Source organism: Streptopelia decaocto (assembly GCF_964273445.1).
Source record: "Streptopelia decaocto genome assembly, chromosome: 6".
Classification (NCBI taxonomy): Eukaryota; Metazoa; Chordata; class Aves; order Columbiformes; family Columbidae; genus Streptopelia; species Streptopelia decaocto.
In genome coordinates, this window is record NC_138660.1 from 7,823,231 (window position 1) to 7,846,278 (window position 23,048).

General features: G+C 45.0%; 1 protein-coding gene across 1 annotated transcript in view; it reads right to left on the reverse strand.

The window, feature by feature from the left end:
- The window catches only part of MB21D2 (Mab-21 domain containing 2), a 56,380-nt gene that overhangs the window by 13,343 nt on the left and 19,989 nt on the right, over positions 1–23,048 (reverse strand). The gene's annotated exons all lie outside the window — the stretch shown is intronic.

The window sequence follows — 23,048 nt, forward strand, 5'->3', positions numbered from 1 at the left end:
AGGTGTCATGCTGAACAGGGTTTGGGACACCCCCAAGCCAAGCTCAGACAGCAGGCAGCCTTTACCCACAGGCATAGCCCAGATGAAACCAAAAGTATGTCGATTCCCAAAGAGGAAACATTTGCTTGTGCTCAGGTGTGTCACTGTCATTCTCTGCCTATAGATAGGGCAGCACTCGAAGGACCCTATAAAGTAGAATTGGTTGCTAAACCACATATCCCTGCCCCAAACTATATTCTGAGTACCCAGAAAGCAAGCAAGAAATATTTCACAGAACTTTGTGTTTGAGGAAAAAGCACCATTTTACCCCTTCCCAGGAAGATGGCTTATGAAATCAGGATGCTACTAAAACATCTCTCTGTTTTCCTGAGTTTAGGACATTCTGCTTTGCTGCTCATTCTTTAGATCATAATTTTGAGTTTCAAATCTTATTTCAAACTTTCAGCCAGTTATCCAGCCACCTTAGCAAGAAGACAGGAAACATTCCCCCTTGCTGCGGGCATGTTTATTGTCCTTCTGTGTATGAGATCCTCACAAAAACTGTGAATAAAACTCCAACCAAAACTGGTACGTGCAATCATCCTTTCTGTCAGTAGATGGCACAAAAGCATCAGCGTGTCTGCTGAGCTCTGCAGCCCAGACCTGCGGGATTTGCGAGCGGAGAGAAAAAGCAGCATTCAAAACAAAAGGCGACCAGAGTTTTCACACGGCAGTATGGGCAAGGGAAGAAGCCACATGCAGGCAGGCAAACATCTTTCCCCACCACCTGCTAGGGTTTACAGTGAAGGGGAAGCCAGCTCTGACACAGTTATTGCTATGAGAGGAAATAGACCTCCAGTACCAGGCTATCTTCTATCAAACCAGTTTTGGTACATAATTTTCATCTAGTGTATGTCTCTGATAGTATCCAGCACACAGGGTGGGAGCAAGAAGTAAAATTAAGAGGGGATAAGCCAGAACACAGACACCAAACTTGTCTACAAATCCTATTTAATGCCAGATTTCCAGCTTGTGATGACTGAAGGGAAAGGCCAGCATTTTATCCGAGCCATCTGTACAGGGCTTCTTTTGTGTCATTTCTCTTTGAGTATTTATGCCACTTTCCACAGCAGCATAACTGAGCAGGCAGTGTGCATCATGGCTTCAAAGCAGAACAATTGCTTTTTATAGAAGCACTGTTTAGAACTTATTGCTAATGCATTTCAATAGGTTATGACAACAGCAGTGCTCTGAATGAATCACTGCGAGCAAATTTCATTCAAAATCTAGATTTTCTATTTCTTCATTGAAAAGGAGGCAAACTCAGAGCAAGCACACATCTGCACACAGGCAGAGGGGCAGCTCCTGCGTTCAATGGAAGCAGGTACTTTGGTTTAAGGACAGAGCCCCCTAGTGATTCAGAAAAGGTGAAATCAACACCTAGCTAATCAGTTTCCCTTTCTTATTTTCATCCTCAGAACAAGCAAACACAACAAAAGTAATCTAGGAGCATTAGAAATTAAATGCAAAGGGGGTCATGTAGGAATGCACATGTATCCATGCTATATGTTTGAGGAGCAGGACTGGGATTTTGGAGCTGTTACAGGGCAATAAATGGAGAGCCTACCTGCAAATCGGAGTTGCGGGAGGAAGGAAGTATTAAGGAAAAAGCAACACTGTTCTTGTAAAGTGGTATTTGCATGTTTTATTCCAGTCTATAAAACTTTTGAACTAAATGGATTTTAAATGGACCTAAATAGCAGAGACATGAGGAAGCCAAAACTTGCTTCTTACTCAAAGAGATTTTATTCCTGTTTTGTCAGTGTGATTCCTCAGAGGTTCAAGACACAGACCTTCTGCTGTGAGCAGTGTGCTGTAGCACAAGCAAGGAGGTTACAGCTTGACTCCACCAGTAGTACTGAGATCCACCAAACTGCATGTCAGCTGAGTGATGGGCAAGCAAAGGAACAAGTCCAGAGTGGTTAGTGGGTGCACTTAATGCAACCTTAGATGTGTGTGCTTTAACACAGATGGTTATGAACATTGGCAATGCATAACACATCTGGGATGAGGGAGCATCAAAGGAACAAAACCAAGTATTCTTAGCATTTACAGAAATAGCAAACTAGCTACTGCAAGCAATGTGTTAGTAACGCTGCTGCTGCACACACTATAGCACTGTGCCAAGCAACAGCAACCAGCTCTCAGGGGACACTGGGTATCTCCTACAAACACTTCTGAAGCTGCATTTAAATAGCTGTTGTCAAGCCCACACCTTAGGTGCGAGCCAGCAAAAATCTAAGTGGATGACACTAACACATATTTCTCATTACCAGAACACTCCCCACCCTAGAAACACAGCTCAGATGCTCTATCACAGGAGATGCTGTTGGGTACCTCTCTTGCTGGCTGAGGACAAACATAACCAGAAGCAACCCACCAGTGAGCCCATTTCAAGCTCCACAACTGGTTTCCAGGTATTGGAACATAACCCCTGGACAGCACTCCATAAGGCACAGGTTCACTGATGCTCCAGGGCAGGATGCAGGGTGTCCTGTCAGGTCCTTGCTCCCTCTCAAACCCATCCTCAGTCAGGAGAGTGGAAAACATGGAGGTGGATAGATAACCCCAAATCTTCATATCCCCAGTTAAAAGGAAAGGGGTGGTGTGCAGGGAATGTCTGCCCAGCCCCAGCAGTCAGACAGCACGAGGGGCAGATCACTTGTTGCAAAGGGTCCGGGTTGAGGAGTAGTTTACAGACCACAGGAGGAAATCTTCTTGTTTGGGGAAGTCAGGGTAGCAGGAATGATAAGAGTCCTGAGGACAGACAAACATACGTAAAATAGCAGAGGAACCAGAAGAAATAAACATGCCAAACAGAGCCCTCACATGGCCACAAAGCTTGCAGATTCCCTGAGGAACAATTGTTGAATCTGACAGAGAGCAGTTTGGGTTTAAAGCAAAATTGTGGCAGTTCAGAAGATGTGCATGGGTTTTAAGCACTGAACAGCAGCACTCACTAGCTCTCTGACTTCACCGCTCACTCTACCAAGGGTAAGATGAGCTGGGCACATAGCAGAGAGGAGCCACGTACTCTGCAATTCAGTCATGCTTTTGAAAGCCCACAGTATTTCAGCTCAGAGGCCAGAGAGCAGAATTTATGTAACAGAAGAAACAAATATGGAAACAAATGAAGTAAAGACTGCTTAAGGCAGGGACAAAATGCAGGAATTGGGCTTCAGGGGAGCCTGGGTTGCTAAAGAGCAAGTGCTTTATTGCATGAAGGATGAATGCTGGGAGATGGCTGGCTCTCTCGCATGCTTGAGATGCTCAGCACCTAAACAGCCCCGGTTCAGTGAGTCCCCAGACCACACCTGCATTCCCCACACCAATGGTTTAAGTGACAGCAGCCTCTCTCACTTTCCCCTCTGCTCAGCTGAGCTGACCTGAACATGTGGCCATCACGCAATCCCTTGCAAGGAGAAGCATTCTTCCTGCTTTTCCCAACACGCCAGCTAGATGAGAGCTGCTCTGCCAATCCTTGCATTCACACCTGTCACAGGAGCTCACGTATGGACTTGGCCCATGGAAACATGGAAGGAACACAGGGTTCACTGCTACCTTTGCCCCTAGGCTGCAAGCTGCCAGACTGCCTCTCTAGACTTCCTTCTGCTCAGAAACAAAGCTGGGATTCTCACAGTATCATTTACTGGCTCCGGAAGCTGGACCTTTAATGAGAGCATAACATTTAACATCGCTCTTGATTAAAAACGGAAGCAAAAAATGCAATTATGAGTTGGCACCATTGCAAGGCACTTGACTGGTATTTTGCCCCCTGCACTGGAGAATGGCAGGGGCATGCCACAACCACTAGAGACCTGCACCAGCTCAAGTGTAAACCAGCTTGGCCCCTGACTGCTCAGGGCAGAGCTGGTGTGTGATGGTGGAGAGCCAGACCCTCTGCTCCCCTATTAGGGGAAGACAACTTTTATCTCTTCTCTGTTGTTTCAAATGTCTGTCTTCACACAGCATCCCACTGACGGCTGCATGAATGCCCTTCCTCTGTTTTACTGTCTTTTAAATGCTGTTAAGTTGAAAGGAGGAGAAAAAGAATCAATAGATAGAGAAGTTGCAATCTCTTGTGAGTAACTGAAGAGCCTGGCTTTCAGCTATTTTCAGCAAATTAGCGCGGGGCTCTTAGACACTTACTTCTGCTCTCTGCAAGGTGAAAGCAGGACCATGTCCAGCTCTGTGACTCACACAAACACAGGGAAGCAAACATAAAACAAGCTGCCCGCTTGCTTTTTCCCAGGGCTTATTCACACCCTTCATAACTATTTGATCTGCCTGCTCCAGCACATCCCAAGCCATGGAATGAGAACAAGAATTGCTGGGGCTGGTCTTAGACAGCTCTTGCTTGCTGAGTTTGAGTCAGATTTTAAACTTCCCAGTGAACAGAGAGAAAAAAAACAGAGACCTGTCTGCGTGGTTGAGACAGTAGCTACCAACAGCCCCTGTCAGCGGGACAGTAGTGACTTGTATGTTTCGTTACAAACCGTCATTGCTGTGACACAGAAAAGGTCCATTCTTATTCACCATCTCCATCTACTAATCTAACAGACACCTACAGACCTATGCCTCCCAAAGCCTCTAAATCCTGAACCATAGGCAAGTGGTTGTATTGTGTTCAGGTCCTAGCGCTAAGCAAAGATGTGCTGGAGTTGTTTGTTAAGTGTTCGATACACAGCATTTGGCCATATTGCCAATGGTTGCTTGTCTTCTGCATCTGTCTTCTTGTTGAAGACCGCAGTTTCTGGTGTTCTAAGACAGGGCAAAAGTCTCAGCTTATATTTCTGGAAAAAAAAAAAAAAGAGCAATTCCTATCCATCACAGCTGCAAATAACCAAAAATACTCTGAAGGAGATGAGGCTCAGGAAGACTTAAAAAGCTGAAGAAAACAGAACAGAAATAAAAATACACCAGGAGTTTTTATTTTTAGTGTCTAACTCATAGCTTCTGAGTGCCTCACGTTTAGCAAACCAGCTCACTGCTCTTCCCTCTGAAGTTCCCCTTGGATGGCTGGCGTCACCTCGCTCCACAAATTTACCAGGTAAAACAATGGCAGAGTAAAGCCCACTGGGCCACATATGGGGAGGTAGAGATGTGGCACTGCTAGAAAAGGGGTAAATGATACCATGTATTGCTTCTTAGGATAGTGATATCCTGGGAAAACACTCCAAAAAGGGATCTGTCTGCAGGTCTAGGGTTGGTGAGGGCAGGGATGCAGTGCATGTTTTCCCAGCGCCTAATGGTCCCTGCCTCGCTGTGATATTATAGGTGGCCACTTTCACATCAGGAACTCTGCTGGATTTTCTAATGTCCCTTCACACATCTTCCACCCAGCCAAACTCTCTGCAGTCTCAAAGCAAAACAGCATCAACATAGACTCATACTGGAGGAGTTAAAATTGCCACAGAGAGCAGGAGCTCTATGAGGCTCTATGACAGGGACCACCAGCTGCCTGACAGATTCTGCAGTGCAGCACAATTTGGGTGCCTCTGCCAGGGACAGTAACAAGTGGCTTCCAGGGGCCTGGGGAGCCCTCACTGGCTCACTAGCTCTAGTGCTGGGCTCCTCACTTGCTTCCCTGCTCAGCATGAGTAGATCATTCCCACCAGAGTGCCCCACTGGCACATCTGGAAAGAACCATTGAGATGGGGTAGAGTGCAGCGACTTGGTGCAAAGGGGGACAAAAATGCAAGTTGAGCTCAGCAGTTATTCTAAGGCAACACACACCAGCATATCCAAATGCCAGCTCCAGCCACCACTGCCTTCCCTGCCAGCAACTGTCACAGGTCTTACAACCCCACTCCACGCAGGGCAAGGCTCTGCCCAAGGCTTGTCTACATTCAGCTGATTGTCCCAGAATGTCCCCGGGACTCCGACCAAAGGAAGAGGACAAGCTGGTCAGCATCCCACTTCACCCAGCTCTGAAGTCTGGCAGACTTCTGCTGATACCCACAGCACAGCAGCAGCAAACTTCTGCAGTGCCACGCTCTAACACCAACAGCTGCAGCCTTTATCATTGCTTGAGGATTATCCTCCTCTGACCTCACTCCAGCTCTGTGATCTGCCCACCCCATTCCACAGGCTGGCACAATGCCAGGCTCCCCCGCCTCCCATCTCCCTTCCTCCATCTGTCCGAGTCCTGGCCTTTTCCAGCACTCAGCTGATGCATCAGGGACACAGTTGCTCAGCCCCAGAGCCCAGAGTCTTCCACCCCCCAGACCCTCTCACAAAAGGCTCCCCCAGGGCCTCAGAACCTGTGACAAAACAGTTTTGAATATGATGTTCCTTGAGATCACTAATTTTTCCTTAAACACATCCACGTGCATGCAGGGAGCCAAAAGCCTTGCTGCCTGCCTATTTCTGGATGTGGGCAGTCCCTCCTCTGCCTTTGCCATTGCAGATGTCTGACATAGCAGACAGGCCAGCTCCTGGCATTTGGTTACCTTCCAGGCTCTCTGTTTAGCTTCCATCTATAATATATCACTGCCAAAAAAACTTAGTTGTCAAGGAGACCTCTTTCAAACAACAGTTTGGTAGAAACTGTTATTATCTAGGGTAGCACATATCCAAGGTAGAGAGCACTCAGGTTAACTGCCTGCTAGCTCTGCTTCAGTTGAAACACAGGCTCAGAGGTAGAGGAGAAAGCCAAAATTGAGTTGGCAGCATAACCTAGTCCCAGAGTTCGTAATTTCACATACATACAGGATGCTCTGGAGGCAATGCAGGTCACCAAAAAGGGCTGTGCTCCTCCTAGTTCCATGTCTCCGCCTTCCCCTCACTCTCCCACACTGATTTTATAACACAAATTCAACCTAAAATGCCAAGAAACAGATCCTAGCCTTCCATTAACATGCACTGTGTCTCCTCTGAGAACTGCATATTTCAGGTGGCAATATTTGACCTAGCAATAGATGAAAACAGAAGCACCTATTTGGAGAGAGCACAAGACCAGACAGGTGGGTCGGGATCAGCGCTCAGCAGAGGGTTGGCAAGTGCTTCCTAATGAAAGATGTAGCCGAAGGGCATGCAAAGAGTTTCACTCTGTCAGTGCAATTCTCTAGCTCTTCCCACATGTTTCCTCCCAGTTGTAGTAGAAGACACAATTCTAGGGCAATAGAAACTGCTTTTTTATTTGCTTCCACCTTCAGCAATACCAACCTTATTTTCTGTTTCCTTCCCCAGAGACTGGGTTAACTAGGGGGGAGAAATTTGCCACTTCCACCCCTCTTACACTTTAAATAAAGCTACCTCACAGCAGCATTACTATCTATCAAAAACTTCACCAACAAATGAAAAAGCAGCCAGAGAACAGCAGCCAGAAATAAAAGAGTTCATGTGGGTAACCAGGAAGAGTCACCCTGCACGCAATCTTTAAAACCAGCTAGAAATGAAGCAGTTGCAGGAAAGCAAGGTATTTGCAGAACTACCAAGCGTCAGCTGATCTATTTCTAATTGCCTGAAATGACAGCTCCTGACAGCATAAATCTAATCTTTCATCTCTCGAGAGGAGATTCAAAGGTAGGAGACATTTCCTGGCATGGGGAAAAAGCTGAGTTGGGAATTCAGGTTTTAAGGCACACAATGGAGTAGGAGCCATTTTGAAGTCCGCAAGCGCCTACTATAATACAACACGTAGCTATATTTTGTGCAGCTTCTTCCACACAAAACACATAAAAATAGCAACTGGTGAGACATGAAAATGAGAGACAGGGAGCCCGTGCCAGAGACATTTAAAAGGAATGATGATCTGATGTTACGGCTTCAAGCAGTGATTTAAGACTCCATAATTAATTATTTGCTCAACACTAGCCATGGAGGGGGAAGCACCAAGGTTTATAGCTCTATCCTCAAGATAAAGCAAGCCTAAAAAAATCACTGGATGTATAGGAACAATATTCAGCAAAGAACTCAGAATATGAAGTTGAGAGTTTCATTCTCATACTGTTTGCTCCATCTCCTACTATCACAAAGACCTGGACAGTTAAGCTTTCACACAGTTTGTCTTGTAGATGAAATTCAGCACCAGTTTATCACATGGCAATGTCTCTAAAAAACCTTCTACTAAAGGAGAAGGAAGTATTAACAGGTAAACTGGTAAATCCTTTTTACTAGATACTTTTAAAGAAATACAAGGGCTGAATTCAGCCTACAGGGTCAAGCCAAAGAATACAATAAAATTTAAGCCAACAATTTCTTTCTCTTTTAGGAAAGACAGGCCACTACAGCTACACACTTTCCTCCCAGTTATGTGCATTTAGGATCTCTGCCAAATTGTATAAACTCTACACGTTATCAATCACACTGAGTGCCACTTTGTGCCCTCAGCACCATGGTGACTCCCTTAACCCAAGTGGCATGTTCTTATCCTGGGAAAATGGGTTCACAGCCCAGCACCGAAAGACCATTTGCTCCATTGGTGGCCCACTAGAGGCCCCAGAATTAGGGCTTGGTGGAGGGGGAAAGTAACCAGAGAGTAGAGAAAGCAATTCCCAAAATGTTACTCCAGTGAAATGGTGGGTTAAAAAAAAAAAAAATAGAAAATGGTAAAATTTGTCCTCCTCTGTGCTAAATTCTGTGTTTGTTAAATATTGAATAAATCCACAGAGCAGTACAAAAGACAGAAATCCATTATGGCTAGGATTTAAACATTCTGAAATTTTACTTCCTTTTGAGTTGGAACAAAGGCAATAAAACCTCTGAAATTATTCACAAGAGAAAGAATCTAAAAATATTTCAGGTAGTTGGGTACAGACACAACAAACAGAATATATGCAAAATATTTTTAAAAAATCTCAAGTGCTCTGTTCCACACACACACACACAAAAAAGTCAGATATTGTTATTTTCCCTTTACAATGGAAAATGGAGGCAAAGCAGTTTCGTGAGTTACTCCCTTCAGATGAAAAATGATCAAAGGTTTTTGCAGCAGCCCTGCTTATCAGGTGTTTAAATCAGGCCTTTGCCTTCCAGAACAGGATGGTCTCTTGACCGCAAGGCCAAACTGTTGGCTGTGAGCAGTAGAAGAAAGCTTTTCCCTCTTGTAAACCAGTGGAGGACACGTGCGTAGCTTCCCTTTCCCTTGCTTCTACACAAGGGAGAGGTCATGCCCATGCGGATGGACAGGAATGGGATCCCATCCAGCAATACCGGAAACCCACAGCCAGGCTTGGCTGCCCCAACACACGCGGGACAAAGGCGAACAAGCTGGAACTCAGCCTGGAGCACTCTGCCAAAGCTGTTTGCCAGGGGGAAATCCCAAAAGAGTATGGCCTGGAGCCAAGGATGTGGGGAGAGAGAATTAAAGAAGCCCATCTGAAGTTGATGGAATTTCCTTCTCCTCCAATTGCTATGCGGTGTCCTCAGGACTGATGGGAAGTAGCTATAGGACTTTCTGCAAAACAGGTATCAGGACAAGGAGGGGACCTCCTTCGGAAAAATGCAGGAGAATGGAGCAGAAATGTATTTGTGAGGGTGTCTTACCCTCAACGCAAACCACCCCTTGCTTCCATGCTGGAATGACCACACAAACCGCTGTTCCCACATGAACAAACGTCAGTGTCTTTTGCATCTAAGTGACATATAATATGACCAGGCAGCATCACATAAGGACATATGCAAGATTTGATGCTGGGACAGACACCCAGCAGCTGGTTCAGGACCACAAAACAGGATTGGATCCTCTACAGAGCAGGAAAGGACCCAAGCAATACGAGTAATATCTAACCCTGGAAAGCACAACAAAACCAGAGAGTTTGGTATCCATAGCTCACACCAGTGCTTGGCCCTCTCTGCTCAAAAAAAGCCCTAGGGATGCTCAAACAGAAAGAAATGAAACAGGGAGACCAACCAAAACCAATTAGCAGACTCCAGCCAGAAGGCAGAGTTATCCGAGCCATTACTGGCATGCTGAATTCCAGCTGCAGACTAAGGCTGCAAACTTTGACAGGAGGGGAATAATCAGCTTCAGGGCTTCCAACACGCCAATCCCAACCCACATAGTTAGGTTTATTTAACAAACAAAATGCACTACGACTCGCCCTTTCTCGCATCAGTCTTAGCTGGCGATTTTCAGGGTTGGGTTTTTTTTACTATTTGTGGTTTCCTAAAAAATTCCAGGGGAGGCACTGACTTTCTTAGTCAATTTATAGCTTCCAGTAAACTTGTTTCTCCCAGTCACCTTCCATAAGCCCTGGAGGAGTTGAATGTTTTTCTTCTTTTAAGTTAATTACTTGGGCTGGATGAGCAAAATGACAATCAGCAAAGTATTAGCATGTTCTCAGGGCTCAAAGATCCAGAGGGGCAGGGGTAGAAATGAAGAGCAGAAAAGGATGGGGCATACGCATCCGTGGAACTCAACAGATCCCTTTCATGAGATACCTCTGGCCCTTCTTTACATAGCCAGTTATCCATGCTCGTGTCTGTGTGCGGGCAGATAACAAACCCCTTCCTCATGATGCAAAGCAAGTAGTAATCCCAAAATAGCTCTACTGACATCCAAGAGATTTCTCCAAGAGTAAGGTACAACTCAGTGAAAGCAAGGACACCGAACATAGCCTATAGCAAGCCTGTAGCTTTCTTTCCCTGGATCAATTTATTAATTTCTTCTGTGCTTGTGACTATAAAGAGGAGGAAGGGGATGGGGAGACAGAGACAAGGCCCTTGTGTGCAATGAAATTAAATGCACAGCAGCAGCCATCATTAATGATGCATTATGGAGTAACAAAGGGAGTCTGGTTGATTGACAGTCGCTAACAAGTTGTGTATAATAAACACTTCTCTCTAGACAGAATGTTCCTGATTATGGGATATGTTCCCCCTCATGTTACTGATGGATCCATTGTGATAGACGCACCCCACTTCAAAGGGGAGAGACACCCAAAACAAAAGGAGGATTGACTGAGAGATGCTTGACTGAAGGAGACACGAGGCCACCTTGCTGAGGTCTGTACAGAGCAAAATGGATAAGGCTGAGAAGTCATCCAGGAAAATAAATGGCTGCAAAACATGTATGAAGATCGGGGCAAATGTCAGCCAGCAATATCAAAATAAACCCTTCAAATACCACTACAGATGCTCTGGGTTTAGATTCCTTGGAATAGGAGCTGAACCGTATTTTTATGATCTTCTCTAAATGGAGGAGTATTAGTGCAGATCCTTGATTCCTCACATCCCGCGTCAGCTTCTATGTATAGCACAGAAGCTGTCTGGTGTAGCCTGCTCAGGGATACAGGCAGCTCTGCATGCTAAGAGGAACACCCCAACAGAGGAGACAGGCTCCTTTCCTTCTCCCAGCACCAGCCTGGCTCAGGGCTTGATGGACCAGATCTGAAGCCTCTGCACTTAACCAGGACTGTCCTCTCTGAACTGGTTATAAATCCAGCCAGCTCATGCTGATGTTCCTGGCACGCCATCATCTCACTTGCCCTCAACGGCCCAAGTCCTTCTCTCCCCTAACAACTCTTAGTGCAACCCTTCTTATCTCCTTCCTGCATCCCTCTACCAGTGCTGTCTTAACCTTCCCATTTGACCCCAATGATTAGAGGCTGCACAGAGCTCTAGAGGGTCCATGGGTGACAGAGATGTCCCACAAGCCACTACTGGCTGGGTTCAAGATACAGCCCCTGAAGCAAGCCTTAAGCTGCACTGGCAGAGTGCATCAGTGGTGCAGTCCAAAGAGAGGGCAGTTTTGTCTTTGCAGGACTAGGACAGATCCCAGGCCACTCCAGCTATGTAGAACTGCTCCAGTTCAGACTTCCCAAACCCCATCCCACCAGCAGAGAGGATACCTTGAACAGAAACAGGCTTATCTAGCAGCTCCTACACCAATTCCTCAGTTACTAGTATTAAGGCTATAGCTCATATTAGCTAGAGAAATTGCATTTCCTAGAGAGGACAGAATTCCCTTAAAGGGAAGGGTAACATCATTGTGGGTTTTAAACTTCTCTTGCTCCTCAGGACTGGATTGAAAATGAAATGGGATGGAAGGACACAAGGTCAAGAGAAGAAGAGGGAATATTCCTAGTACATAAGTGTTCACTCTCAGAAAGGTACCGAGCAAGCCCCCAACAGCCTATTTCCAGGTGGTGCTACAAGCCAGAGGTTAAGCCCTGTAGCATGTGATGAGGGAGTTTGCTGGCAGACATTAAACGGAGGGCATAAAGACTGAGTTTCCCAGAGAGCGATTAAAAGGGAAAGGCACAAAATTTGCAGCTCTGTAATTAATGTGAGCGAGAAGTCAGAACAGAGGGTGACATCACAGCTAATTACAACTAGGGGGAAGGGTAAGACTAATCGTTATCCTGACCCTGTGATCCATATCTTACTTGCTCCAATTGTGCTCCTGGCCAGCTTTCCCAGGAAAATAGTCTTTCCCATGCTCAGAGGCAAGTTTCTGTCTCTGTTCATGCCAAGCACGTGTGAGGCCAGACCCCCACATATTCCACATGGATGTTAAAAAAGGAGAGTAGTTAAGAGTGAGTTGGGACAGATCACAGGGCTGCCCATGTTTGTTGCAGCAGGACACTCAGCCCCGTCAGGCTTCTGTTGTAAGAAGATCCTGTAAGACACTGAGGAGCAGCCAGGCCTGATGCCACTTTCCCATCCTGCTTTTAACTGCCCAAATCCCTTTTTCCACACCCGCCCCAGAGCTGGCATTACTCCAGTAGCCAGAAATAAGCAGACATCTGGCACCAAATGTGAGTGAAGCACTTCTGCACTCCTTTTGCCAAGATGATTCTCCCCAAGCTGTCACCATCGGTGGCCTGGAAGATGCTATTTGCAAATCCACACACATGATGGACAGCAGGCTCTATAGTTCATTGCCATTGCTGCATAAATGGGTCCCTCAGAGCAACAAAAGCCAGAAAAAGCAGGAATGGCTTAAGGAAGGTCTGCTCTCATCTGCCAGCAAGGCCTGGGAAGACACTATTGACACATCTTGTCCTGACGCTATCAGTGTACTGAGATGATCCCGTGAAATGAACTCTTTTATACCATAGGAAAAAGTCAAAGGCAGGTCGCCTTCTGAAATTGTTGTAGCGCTGCACAAGGTTGCTAGGACTTCAGGGTACCAAACTTTCAACCAAGGGCTTTGCTGCCCCATTCAGCCGTTGCAACTGATTCTGACTCAGTGGCATTTGGCTCTCCCACTGCCATGCAAAAGGATACAAAAAGGCTGACAACTGGTCTGCAGAAATGCAACACTACAGCAAAAAATCCTTCTGAAACAGGAACCAAAACAAGGCAGCCAGCATACTGTGTCTTGTGCCCTCCATCACCCTGAAGAGACATGCATCCACTCTTGCCTTGTAAAGGAAATGATTTGCAAAGCTGTTTCAGATAAATGGCACATCAGTAGTGAGAGCTGTCACTTCCAAGGAAAAATAAATGAGGTCAAAAGTTAACCAGCTTTTACAAACAGAAAAAAAAAGCACTGTATCCAGAGGAAAGGGAAGGGGAAGTTGCATGTTGTTGGTTTTATTAAGAAGATTGTTCTTTACAGTAATTGTGACGTTAGTATCTGCAGCCACTATTTTGGCACTAAATGAAGGAAACAGCCTCAACGCAGAAGCAGAGAAAGCAGCTGGTTTCTGATAAACTCTTCAGGATTAATCCAGTGCAGCAAGTTAAACCTGACAGCATAAAGAAAGAAAACCCACCATATAGGATTCTACTTTGTGTCTCGGTACAGGAGGTGTTAGCAACACACAAAAATAATTTTTAAACTCCTTTCTAAATCTCTGTGTATATGCAGAACTCCATAAAACCTGCCAAAATTATTTAAATATTCTATTGAAACATTGTCAGAGACCCCCACATATATATGTCACTGAAAACTTCTTGGTAACATTTAGATGTGTTTCAATAATGCTACAAAGACTGAAAACATGACAGAAAACTACAGAATGGCTTCAAAGTAAGACATCAGTCAGTTTAGACAGAAAACCACAGTAACAGACCTGTAATACCTAACTGTTTGTCTGCAACGGTTCAATACAAATTCCTTCTAAAATCTTTCTCACATCCTGCTCCCCTTTCCCTATCCTAGTTTTTAAAAAGACTGTAGGAATCCCCTGGATTAAGGGGGAACTCACAGTTTAGTAGCATGCAATATTCAATCAGTCCTAAGGCTATTACAGCACAGTGTTCCCATGCAGAGATAAGCAATGGTTTAGAAAAATATCTGAGCAGTTCCAAACATCAAGATGATTTCACACTCTGATGGAAAATATGCAGGCTAATATTGCAGCAGTCATTATGGCATTCAGCATTCAATCATGCTAAAATCCACAGAAGAATACAGCTACATTCCTTCATAGGATTAGAAGTCTGATCCATACATCACTGAAACCAATAAGATTTTTTGCCATTAAATGGGAAGTGGATTGGATCCTATAAAACATTTACGCTGTGAGTTCTGATGAGACATGAAGGTGCAGAACAGCTACACAGTCCGTGCTGAGACACACAAACATGCTAAAATTTGTACCACAAACTGTATTATGTGCTTATTTTCTTTCATACGGGACAGGTACAACTGATTACAGAATGGGGTAAGCAATGAAGTTACATAGCTGGGCATTGCAAATAATAAATAAATATGAATAAATACATGAACTTGTGACTAACTAGGGAATAAAGCTAAGGTAAAACCAATAGCACCTCTTTTGCATATGCCAGAAAGGCTGTGCATGCAGCTTTTGAGAAAAGACCCACGTTTTAATGTGATGTTTTGAGAAGGGAGTTTAGCTGAAACATACAAGCAGTGCTCAAGGAATGCAACAGCTCTTAATGAAACAGCTTTAAGTTGCAAGTTTTTATAGCACTTAGACTAGTGTTGTATTATTTCTGAGCACACAGGCTCCCTGAAGTCACAGAAACACAGTAAGGTAACCTAACATATATATGACCTTAAAAATCAACCCAGCCATCTGTCTCACCTGCTGTTGGAGGTGAAGAGGCTGACCCAGTGTGTGCTTGAAAGTCTCACCCAAAGCCCCATGGTGGGTGCTGTGGTGACAGGAGCAGCATGAGGGCTGCGGAAGAGAGAGGCGCATGTGTTGAAAGAAAACTGGAACAGGAACCCTGCAACATCAATGTGCTGTGTGAAGAGTTTGGTAGGAGGAAAAAAGCTGGCACTGAACAGTCAGGACATCTTCGCCTCGCAGTCCAGGCCAGGTGTCCAACTGCAGCAGGTAACAGGTCACAGACCAGCATTTCCAACATGGCAAGTCTCCTTCCACCCTGAAGTTTTGCAGGATGGACACCAAAGTTTGAACTCCTGCTAGGAAGAAGCCATTTCAACATAGATCCAAAGCACCTAATGAATGCTGACGATATTCCTGTCTACCAAGAAATATCAGATAAACTTCATGAAAAGCAATTAGTGGAGGGGAATGTAGAAACACACACAACCAATCAAGCCCATAAACTAAGAGCAGTTCATGTTTGGTCATAACATTTACTCCAGCAAGACAGGCTTTGTGAATGACATGTTTTGGATTAAAATCCTTAAGACAGCCTCTGCCCCACATTCTGCTACAGAGCACATCTGGCTGGTCCCAGAGAGAAGGACCCGTGGTATACAAGCCACCCATTCAGACACTAGCGAAACACTAAACAGCATCACTTTCCCAGTAGCAAAACTCTTGAGTTTCATATCCAGGCCCCTTGATAAAAAGAGGCTGAAAAGGAGGTTGGATAATATACTTCATACTCCACTGCCATGAATGAGGGCAGTATAAAATGCCAGAAAACCGATGTATTAATCTCTCTAACATTTATCTCTTTAACATAGAGATCCTTGTGGTTGAAATGGCAGAGACAATGGCTCAGCAAACAAAGGAGGAAGGAGAAGGTATCAAGCTGCAAAATACAATGGCGGGCACATCAGAGAAGCTCACACAGGTGAAAAAAAGCAACACAGCTGATCTGTCTGCACAACTGAACTGCTGTGCCATTTATTTTTAAACACCCTCATTGCTCATGATACTTGCGTCTGCCTTTCCTCTCTCACCCACACTGAAGCAGCTGCCCTACTTGTGTGCAAAGAGAACTTCAGAGCCCCAGCACTCATTAGGATGATGCCTCACACAAGCAGGTTCCGACTGGGATGCATGTGTGACAAGATGCCGTGGAAAAGGCAAAAATGACAGGGGTGGGAGAGAGATCGTGGCAAAGCAACAGTCAGCGTTCAACAACAGCTGAAAAACAATCCTGGATCAATTCACCTACAGCTGACTGATGGTGACAAGGAATAGAAACTTCAGGGTTAGCACAAAGAGGAGACTCCTCTTAAAATGCAGTAGCAAATGCCACAGGTCAGGAGTTCACTATTTTAAGCTGCATCTTTCCTAGAGCATTATCTCAACAGTTTGGGCTGCTCTATGGCTATTTCAGAAGGTGCAGAAATTATATACTGGCCCAGGCCTGATGATGATGATTAATAATAAATAATAATAATAATAATACACCACAAAAAACCAAAACTTCTCTACCAGCCAATGGCAGGTCTAGGCAGAGTGCTTCTGTAACTGATATCAGTATTATTAGTCCAGACAAATCCCATTGCATAACAGAGAACGGGGCAAAGAGAGGAAGGCACCAGAGCACACACATCCCTTCTAGCACCGCTGGCTAATAAATTCTGCTACAGGGGAAAGAACTGACAAACTTAGTCTGTCTGGTTTGTGCACTGCTAAATTAAAGCTGATATATGGGAGATTAGTAAGAAGAGCTGTAATAGAAGCATGCTGTCAGGATGAAAGGGAAGATATGGGGATTTGTTAGCAAAAAATACTTCCCCTGTCCATCCCACCCTACAGATAGCTTTGCATCAGTCAGATTAGAGCTACGAACACCTCAGAACAGAAGCAACTGCATATGAGTCCCCCACCCTGCCTCTAAGACCAGCTATTTGGTTGCTTCAGGAAAGGATGCAAGACCAAAGCAGGGCACCTGCCCTAACAGGACACTCATAGCACATATTTTTTCTTCTTTGTTGAAGCAGAATAATAGATTTAAGCTCTATTTCTCAGGGTCTATTTCCCTGGCTCCTGACTGAGTCTACCTGTGCAGTAGCACTTCCCTTGAACGGCTCAGGCCAAGCAAAGGGAGGCAATTCCAGAAACAACTCTAGATTCCATGTAGCTCTGAAATTAGAAATAATCTCTCCTGTGCACAGAGTTAGCCAGATAGCAAGCAGGGTTCTGAGATGTCCCTCTGCCCATCACACACTGCCTAATGTGAAGAGCGAAACTCACACCTGAGAGCACACCGAGCCTCAGTGAATGGTTTCAGATCCCTGCCTTGAGCGTGCTGGGCTACAGCAGGGCCAGGCAGTGGCTTCTAGGACATCATTGCAACCCTTCATTTGTTCTTCCCAGCAGCTCCACAGGGTTCTGCACCAAGCTCTGCCTTGAAAGCCAGGATGAAGAGAGTGGTGTTGCACAGGGATTTCATTTCCATAAACCCAACAGCATTGTGGGTTATTAGAAGCAATTTTTGTATCCAGGACATTTCAGGCCCAAGGCTACCAATTCAAGACAAGGACAGAGAAGAACAATACTTCACAAGTTGTGTTTTCCAGCCTTTCCTTTCAAGTGTCCTCTAAGTCCCAGCACGGAGTGGAGTCCATACTTACTAGTGTTGCATACAAATCTTAACTACTGATCAACAACTGCCTAGACGTGGCTAGAGGAAAGAAAGAAGAGGCCCAGCTTGTTCCAGGATGAACTCAGTACAAGTTGCATTCCAGGTGTTCCTGTCAACTTAGAAGATCCCCACATGATCTGCTAACAAAATTCATGTTGGCTCTTCCTGTGCCTCTATGATACAATACAGCATGCTGTACAATCATGTTGCAAAATGTTTGCGTTGCCAAAAAAGCTGCTTTAGCAAAGAAATTATTTATTCAAGCTACCTTGCAGTCTAAAAACCTCTTTTCCATGAAGGTGATTAGGCAGTACCATAACCTCTGCTAGACAGTGTTGTAACCTCCTCTAAATGCAGTTGTAAGGTCTGCTCCCATCTAGAGCCCTGATAGAGGTGTCAAATTGGCTAAGTTTTGCATTTTCATGTTCACATTTACTCCAGATAAGCAATCTGGGTAGACAGAGTATCCCTTTTTATCTAACCTGTATTCTTTGCTATGTTCTATTTTCTAACTCTGTTAAAACTAACCAGCCAAGGGAATGTGCCATAACCTCTTTCTGAGAGATCTGCCACTCCCCTTCAAGCGCCTTAAGGCATTGATTATAAAGGAACTTTGACCCTCAGTTCCTTCCTGCTTGTCTCTGCTTATAGCTTTGCACTCAAACTAAGCAAAGATACTGCTAGAATAGCCATCTGCATAATCAGATCAGCTTCTAGTATCATCACGTATTTAATGACAGAGCAGCTCCATCTCTGACCTCACGAGGTTTCCTTGCAGCATCATTCTCCCACATCGTCTCCCATCATGCTCACTTCACCCACAGACCAGGACACATACGACATTTTCGAGGGCTGCCTCCCATCAATTACATCCTTGGCTTTGTGTTCCTCTCCATTGATGAGCTGTTGGCACATATCAGACCCTTTTGTGCTGGCATCGTGCAGTCTTCTGTTGTTCAGAGGCACTTGTTGCCTCATCTGGAGCTTAGTGATGTGCTGGGTTTTCCCTCCAATTTCTCTTGCTAAGGGTGAATCTGTCTCCAAAGGCTCTTCCTAGCACCTAAGGTGCTCCACGCCATAAAAGACAGAAGAGGATAAAAACACTGGGTGCAGAAACACAGGGTCTTCCTGTTTTGTTTTTGTTTGGTTGGTTTGGTTTTGTTTGTTTTGGTTTTGTTTTTATTTGTTTTGATTGGTTGGTTTTGGGTTTTGTATGTTTGTTTGTTCCCAGTCCTGCAGTCAGAGGGTCCCTGAAGCGTGGTGCAATTGTGCCTACTAGGGACACTTAGCAGTCTCCATTGCTTAGTATTTCAAATGATTAGTTCTGAAACAAACCCATGATTAGCTCATAAGATCGATTCGGTTCCAGCCTCTTTTCTTGCCTATTGCTTTACCAGCTTCACTTGCCTCTCCGCTGTCAGTGTTTGGCATTCAAATTGTTTTTTCCAGACCACTGCAGCAGTCTAGGCCTGCCAGCTTGCTCAGCTCCATGGGCCACACCATGTGTGCTGTAATATTGTGGTGCCGACTCTTCCCTTAACATTATGTCACCCATTACAGTTTAGAGAGTTGTTTGGGGACTCCTATATTCCTTTCTCACCTCTGTAACATAATACGTCTGTCCCTATAGTTTATAGCCACAAATTAGAGAATCCCATCACTTTAAATCAAATCATCATGCTTCAGTGCCACCTACAATAACAAAGTCCCGATTTGTCTTTCACTGTGTGGGTTCATCAAACTTGAGCCTTGGGGGAGAAACTGAAAGGCCAGAGAGATTTGTGACTGGTTCTATAAGGCTATATGCAATTTTTTGCCAGGGACTATGTATCTGCAGCTCCCAGCTGTGCTGAGAGCCATAATCACTAGGCATGCATTCAAAAAAGAAGACATCAGCCATTTCACTCAGTACCCTGGAACATTTCTCTCCTCTTGAATGCCTCTGCTCAGCTCAGCCCTGGTTTCCATCCCATTCACTAATACAAAGATACCTCTGTGCCCATCACACCCATAAGAGACTTTTCCTGTCCAGCCCAGTCAGCTCTGCAAATACCTACCAGCAGGCTCCCAGTTCTCACATCACTGCACCAGGTCATCATCTCTCTAGCACCTGCCTGCTTGTTACCTTTGGTTAAGGCAGAACCATTCCCACTCTGAACAGACATCCCAGGTTTATAGACTTTATACTGTCTCCCAGATGGCTATTTTTCTGACAGCTAGGAAGAAAGTCATGGAAGGATACACAGGAGACTCAAAATCCACAATTTAAGAATGTCCCACATCAACCTTACTGGTGCCAATGGGTGCCGCAGCCATTGGTTTATGCCTTAAGACACTTCTAAGGGCCTGGGAAAACTCTTAAAGGAACCATCTGCTCCTGCATTCTGTGGCTGAGCTCATAAAAGTGTTGTCGGCCACATTTTATTAGTTTGAGATCAATGTATCACACCCTTGGCATTTTTTAACATGCTGATTACTACAGAGCTTTTGTTTTCAGATATGATACTGAAGAGGGGAAACCTAATATTCATGCATGCAGCTGCTGACACAACAGGAGGACTCTGAAGCAGTAGATGTGTGCAACCTGATCTCTTATATCAACCATCCCAGGCTGAACATAAAGCACAACACGCACAGCCAGGAGCAGGGCACTTAAACCCATTAGAGTGGTCTTCACTGTGACTAAGCAGCACAATGAGATTAGGCAGGAGGAGCAGGGGGATGGGGAGGACCCCGCAGCTCTGTGCTTATGGCCACAAGATTTTAAGCACTATATATAACAAGAGCAAAATATGGATGGGAGGTGAGCATGCTTTGGGTCCAGAGGACAAGATAATTTTGGTCTTTCTACAGGGCTCCTGTTTAGTTTGCTGCATCCCAGACTGTGGTGGTATACGGGCAGTGCAGGGCTCATCCAGGAGAGGGGAGTGCAGCATCTGGGTCAGTACAGCAGAGGCACCCACCCTGAGGCGGAGGAGAGAGGTGGCTACCACGGAGATTTGCCTTCTCTTTGAAAGGGACACAAAGGGACTCAGAGTCTCCTGGATTTAAATCCTGGCAGAGGTCAGTGCCAGCTTCTTTTCAACATCCCCTAAGAAGGTCAACATGATAAAAGCTCACCCCCTCAGCACTCAACAATCAGCGATTAGCAACCACTTGAACAGCACCAATAGGTTCTCCTTCTCTCCCCCAGTTTTATTACCAAGCAAGTCTGTGAGTGGGTTCAAAGGAACAGATGTCTTCATTGTGCCTTCCCCCTCCTTTTGCTCACAGGAAGAGGTGGGGCAGAGAGAAATTAATGTGCTCAAAAGTATGTTTTTAGCCTACTGCATCCTCTGCACTATTCAGTGATCACAGAGCTAGGGAGGGAACTGCAAAGATCTGATATTGCAGCAAGTTACTCAGAGTGCAAGCTACCAAAAACTTTTCAACTTTGAATACACAAAACAGCCTCTTTATCCCATCAGCACCCACACTTCCATTTAAAATCTTTGTAGCAAAAATAAACAAAAGCTTGGCAAAGACATTTTGCTTCATCTTTGCATCCACCTGGGCTTGGCTTTGTGTTTACTGGGTGTTTTTTAACCTACCAACACACACCTCAGTCTGCAATATGCAGCATTTCACTGTTTAGCATCAAAGCATGCATGCAGTTCGAAGTGAAATTCAAGGGACCACAAAGTACTCTATCATTAGAGAGAATTTCGTAGCAACACAAAAGTGCTATTAACTCAGCTCTTCTGTCAGCATTGCCAAAAGGCTGAAGAGATGTGATTCATAATTAGCAAAGCGTTGCCATTGAAACCCTGCAGTATGAGCCCAGTCCATTTGCCACTTGATGCCGCTCAGGCTCACGGAAAGGTAAGAAAGAGTCTTCCTGGCAAAAACTACTAGCAACCTGTCAAGATTTTGCTGACAGAGCCTGCCCTTACTAACCTGAAATGACATCAAGCCTCCTGCTTTCAAAGTTCCAGCCCCTGAACTTCAAACTGCATGAAAATCTTCAGTGTCTGGTAGAGAACAGAAGACACAACATCAAACACAAAAGAAACCAGAGGCACAGCTGGGACCCCACTTGCCTTATTTAAAAATTACATAGAAAGAGGCAATCCAGACTGTGCAAACACTGTCCCCTCCCCAGGCAGCTGGACTGTAAAGGCACAGAGCGCATGGGGAGCACCACTTGCTGTTCAAAGGATCACCACCAAGGTGACATGACATGACATGACATGACATGACATGACATGACATGACATGACATGACATGACATGACATGACATGACATGCAGCAGCCCAAGCATGCCACACTTGACCTCTCCCAAATTACCAGGAGATATGCTAAGGACATTGAGTAGAGACTGTTTTTTTGTCTCCTCTGCTCACTGGCATAGATTTGGTTTACAAACTACAGTCCAGAACTAAGCAGCAACAGTAGGTGACTCGATTTCTAACAGAAATCGAGGGGCTGCTGAACCAGCAAGAGCTCCCAGGGGACAGAGACTGAGAGGAGCTGTTGTGCCAAGGTAGGAACAGCTTTCCCATGGGAACTGAACGACAACTCTGCGCTTCTCATCTCCACCCCCTCCTGACTCAGCAATCGCACAAACAGACCACAGCTCTTCCTATAGTTAGTTCTCTTTATTAAGGCAGAATGTAGTATAGATTTCAGTACAAGACTGACTGAGCTTAAGCTTTTTTGGGAACTGGGAGGAGAGACAATCCCCACCGCCACCTGTAAACATTTCTTCCTTTGGATGCACCCATGAGTGAGGTTACTAGCACTCAATGTTCTGGCTGCTGGAGGCAGCTGGTATCCTGCAATCATTTTGCATAAATGTGATTTCTGACAGTCATAGACACAACACTGTAGACTCCACATTCCCCAGTGCCAAGACTTGCTACTCTGTATTCACCATAAATGCCCTCTGTGCAGTGAAAAATACGTTTGGTTCAGCTGTTCATCAGTAGAGCTTAATAATTCCCTACTATGGGTTACAAAACAGCCAGTTTCTGCTCTTTGGGCTGGATTCCCCAGGCACTGACAGTAGGACACTTCACTTGGACTTCACCCATGTATAAAAGTTTAACCCGATTTAGGGTTAAAGTGCTCAGATTTACAACATCAGCAATAAAGTCCAAAGAGCCGCACTGTTAAGACATATTGACTGAATTCGATCAGGCATTTCTGCTCATTCTCTGCACTCCTCAGTCTACATATAAGCAAGTTTTAAACAAACAAATGTGTATTTACAGTGCTAGACATTCAGGCAGCCACCCAGTCCCATCTCTGACATGAGCCTGTGTATGTATCTGTGTATATATCTAGTCTCAAAAAAAAAGTTCATTC